Source organism: Apium graveolens, chromosome 10 (assembly GCF_009905375.1).
Source record: "Apium graveolens cultivar Ventura chromosome 10, ASM990537v1, whole genome shotgun sequence".
Taxonomy (NCBI): Eukaryota; Viridiplantae; Streptophyta; class Magnoliopsida; order Apiales; family Apiaceae; genus Apium; species Apium graveolens.
In genome coordinates, this window is record NC_133656.1 from 132,747,424 (window position 1) to 132,752,757 (window position 5,334).

Sequence of the window (5,334 nt, forward strand, 5' to 3'; positions counted from 1 at the left end):
GATAATCAAACTTACTTTTGATATTCAAATAAAGATATTACTTTCGTATAAGTATATCTTGGATTATTTACTATTCATTTCAAGTAAGTTTTCCAACTTTTAACTCAATTATTCTTTATGGGAATATTATTTAAATAATAATATTCAGATATTTTCTAATATATTGGGACTGATTTATTTTATTAAATCAGCATTACTCCAAACATTCTTAAAAATGTTTTCGAGTCTTCAAAATGATTTTTAAAAGTTAGAGCGGATCCCAAAACTCATTTTTATATTTAAGATCTTCCTTTTATAGGGGATTTAAATACTCGCTCAAAACCTGAGGGATCCGGCTCTGTGGTGTATTTTATATTCGCAACGAGGTTGCTGTTTTGGTAAATGAATTGATTACTTACCCAACGTTCGGGAAGTAAGTCCATCTATCGAGTCGGCATAAGCAACATGGGCTCAGTGGGCCTCCATGATAGTGTAAGTGGCTCAGTGGGAGTCCATCAAATGCATAAGTGGCTGAGTGACAGTCCAGCATAAGGTCCTATTGCGACCAGGGTGATGACCAGTGGGGAATTCGTCCATCTACTAGTAGAAAAGGTTACTTATTGGTATCTTTGCCTGATCAGCAAGATATCAGGTTTATGCCAAAATTCTTTGCTTTCCAAATTTATTGGATATTGCAATTCTGTTCATACTTTACATAACAGAGGTTTTCAGGAAACGTATGTATATATATAGGTGTATATATATATCGGGACGTAATGAAGTATCTCGTAACTTCATTATTTATAATGATATTCAAAGATTGAATCTATTCAAATCTTGTCTTGTAATCTCATCTATGTGATGAACTTTTGAAAGCTCATTATAACTTGAACGGTGGTAGTTCAAGTAGTATTTGGAAAAGATATAAGCATATTGGAGTATCTTGTAACTTCATCTTTTAAACTTATATCTAGTTAATGATTGTCTTATGAATGACAAAGATTTTCAGAAAAACGTTGAGACAAGGTTAGATATATGAGATCACCTTGCAATGATATTTATTTTTATACAGTTATAAACTGGAACTCTGTGTATATTATGCATGGAAGAGGACTTCCAAGATTTTGAAAAGTATATATACATATATACTGAATATTTTGCGACTTTATCGCATTAAGATATCAAACTTGGTTCATTTCTTTTGACCAAGACTTTCATGAGTACTATGAGAAGGCTCATATATTGTTAATCATATTATACATTATTTTGGTGGGCTTGTTGCTCACCCTTGCCTTCTTCTTTCATCACACAATATCAGATAGACAAGATGAACAGGACCAAGCTCCCGATTCGCAAGCGGTTAGAAAACGTTCTGCAGTCTTCTGGAAGCGTTGATGCCGCTATAGCTGAGGTAGGAGCTACCAATAGGCTAGGCTTTCAACTTTTGATGTACCAGACTTATGTATAATATGAATTGTAATAATGGCAAAGAAAATGTAAATTTATTCAGAAAACCTTTTAAGGTGTATTGGCATATAATGGTGAAATAAAACGACTTGTGTTATTTTTGAGTATTCATCTCTGAGACTATAACTTGTGGTGTGTGTGTGTATATTGTGGGGTCACAGTACCGAGTAGTTGATTAATTATTAAGAGTGGGTGTTATTAAGGGAAATGGAACTCGTGACAACCCGGATCCCCGACCCCGGATTTGGGGGTGTTACAGAAATGGTATCAGAGCCAAGCGTTATAAACCTCAGAGATGATGTGACGTTAAGATAATAAGTCCACTAAGATAATAAGAACTCTTGCCAAGTTCATAGTTGGGCTACCTAACGTAGTACTGACAGTTAAAACCCTTACGGGAACCCTTATAAGTATCATGATAGTAACATAGTTCATTCTCGTATAGGGCAGCGGGGCACCGAACCCTGAGGTTCAGGAGTATCAGCATGAGGATGTTTTATTACAAGTTGGAGATCAAATTGTGAATCCGATGGAGTACCCTAATGAGGGACCGGATGAGATTCATATTGAGAATGTTGCGGTTGAGGATGTTATTCCGGAAAGGATTGTGGCTGAGGAGGATCTCATGGAGGATCCTGATGAGAATGAAGAGAGGACCGCTGAGGAATTGATGACCGTAGTCAGGGCGACTACCAGAGCAAGAATGGCCGCGAGGGTGGCACTAGAGGATGAAGAGTTACCAAGGGCACAAAGGTTAATGAGGGCAGAAGGAGTGGGGCCTTCCACGACACCAATTATACCAGTATCAGACCCTCTTGCAGAGGTTCCTGTAGACATCCATGAGGTTCCACCAATTCCTGTTCATCCCCGGTACAGAGCCCATCACCTACTGAGGAAATGCCACCTTTATCTCCTGCACCATTGTCACCTGATACCGTGCTTGGCTATCCATTTGGATCTCCTGGGTCTGCACCACCTGCACCCCATGGACTGCTAGATGCTACCACTCAGGCTTCTCTTATCACCAATTATCATATGACTTTGGGTGGCCTGTCTGAGGCCCGTAATGTTAGGAGTGATCTGTTGGATCGACTTACTGCACCGAGGATTGAGGGTGGGGTACTTCCGGCAGGATTAGCTCATAGCATGGAAAGGATTGAGGCTACCACCCGTGTTACAGCTAAAGGCCATCTTGAGGGTCAGATTGATCCAGCTCTACTTGCAACTATCCTAGACCTCATCACCGCTTTAATGGAGCAGGTTAGGGATGTCGTGCGTGCCCGCATTTCTTGATCCATAATAGTGTGCAGAGTCTGAACAATCTGACAAGAATTTCATGCAGCACCGCTTTTGGAGGATTAGCCTAAGTTATGGATGATTAGTTTTAATGACTAGATGATTATCTATGGTAGTACTTTCGGGATAGAAGCGATCAGATCAAATGATGTAATTCTCTTTAATGTGTTCAGTTGTTGTACCCTCGAACAAATGGTTATGTATATATTCGTTAATTTCAGTTCAGATCAGTTTGTTTGTGAGAAGATCACATTGTTAATTGCTCTATTAACACGTAAGAGAGTGTCATGAAGTTTATCGAACTTAAGAATTCATAATTTGCAATCGTGCAAGGACTGAACGAGGGGAAGACTTAAGCAAAGTAAGTAAGACAAATATCTAGAGATTCTCAAAATTTTTCCAAGTTATATGCCCCCACAAGGAATAAGATTAGGGGCAAACCTTGAATGTGATAATCAGGGAGGTCGCAATTAAGATATAAGGAACCCAGAATATAATAAAGTGGAAAATGAGGATTTTAAATTAAAAGATGACCCCAATTATGGGGAGTAGGAAGAAATATTTAGACTGAGAAAACAGAAGTCGAGCGAGATAGGGAGACCCGAGACGATACTCCTATACGGAAATTCATGGACCTGTCTAAATAGAACTTTTACTTTATTCCCAACCACCACCTTGAGGGAAACAATGTAGTGGGAAATTCTTTCAGGACCTCTAAGTCGCTAAGCTCTCAGAGTTCTAAGGAACAAGCTGGCCCAGCCGAGGCAAGAGCCTGGCTAAAGGAAACAGAGGAATCATTTGAGATTCTAAATGATTGACGAACCACAAAAGACTGTTTTTGTCACTTACCCTCCTAAGAGAGAGACCACCCGCTGGTGAAAGGCCAAGGAAGGCACGAAGCAAGAGATTATAATAAACTGATTTAAGTTCAGTCAATTATTTTCAGGAAAGTACTTCCCAAGGTTATGGAGATAGTGTAAAAGCTTTAGAGCCAGAACAAAGGCAGACGAGTATGATGAATTATGAATCTAAGTTGTAAAAGTTATCAAGATTCGTTCTGAGGACACGAATCCAGAATGACGGGATGTTTGAAATCAATGCTTATGTTGTGTTGGTTCATGAAATAATGATAAGAGAAAGGAAAATAAAAAGAAACTGAAGTGGAAAGGAATATAAAGGCAATAGAGTTTGAGGAATGATAAAGGAGTTGGGTATGAGGAAACCCTAAAGGCTCGTAGCAATAGAAATAGAAAAGTATGTAATCGTCAGGATGAGGGTGATTCACCATGAGTTAAAATTGATGGTTGAAGGCATAAGAGATACATATATTTTATCCCCTGTAAGTTGGGAGGATTCGAGGAAACCTTGAGATAATTCGAAGGATAAATAATGAGACGCGGATAGACTGAGGAGACAAGGAAGTAAGAAATTAGGAAAATGGGATGAAGGAAGTGACCTTCAAGAATGTGAAGTGTAAGACCGGTGGCTTGATACCCAGAAAGGGAGACGCCAGGTATGAAAGATATCCCAACATTGAGATGACTGTTGAGATAAACAACAAAAGTAAATAAGGAATTATTAAGAAGAAGTTCACGTTGAACACGGCCAATATCTTCCAGAACATCCTTGTTATCGTTACCAAATTAGGCAAGAAAAGCGGATAACCGTTGTTATCTTTTGGAGGCCATAATTGATTGACCTCATTTTGAATACAAATGTTATTGTGAAATTAGGCATATACTATCGAGGTGGGAATGATTGAATAAGACACCCTTATCAGGGATATATGACTTGATTTATCCATGGAAGGATGCATGTACCTTTTTAAAGGTGGAATTAAGGATAGAACATCGGTAACTTAAAATGAATCCTAGGGGAATGCATAAAGGTTGACATTTCACCCTTAATAGGGATAGTATGAGTTTTGACAGTATGAATTGGAAAGGATTAAGGTAATAACAACCTTTAAGAATCAGTGGAGAAATTTTCAGAAGTATATAGACAATGATTCTGGTATTAATAAATGGTATCTTGATATGCCCTGTATCTAGGGAATGCAGGAGGAACGATTCAAGGATAACCGTAGAGGTTTTACAAGGAGAAAGGTAATATTCAAAATTCTCAAGAATAGAAATGTTGATAAAGGAAATATGACGTAATTATAATAATGCCAAGTGGGGCGCGTGTTAAACCACGAGAAAGTATGGATCGAACCAGTAAAGGTCAAAATTGTTCAGGGCAATTAGGACCTAAGATAAAAGATGTTCTAAGTATGATTGAGAGTCAGTCGTGACAGTGATTAACCTCTAAAGACTGAGGCAATAACTTATGGAAAAATGGTGATTTTTTTTTTACTCATCAGATTTTAAGGAAAACATCTTCACATAAGCAGTGATTGAAATGAGGTAGAAAAGTTATTTGGAGGTGGTTAAAATGACAATGACTGTAAGGAAATTTTACTATCAGGAAAGGCCAAAGAGGTGGCCGACACTTTAAAGGTAAGAGGATAATTATAGGCGCTTGTGCCAAAGGAATACAGTGATGATGGTTAAAGCTGAAGGTTGTATTATGGTTTGGAAGATTGACATTCCT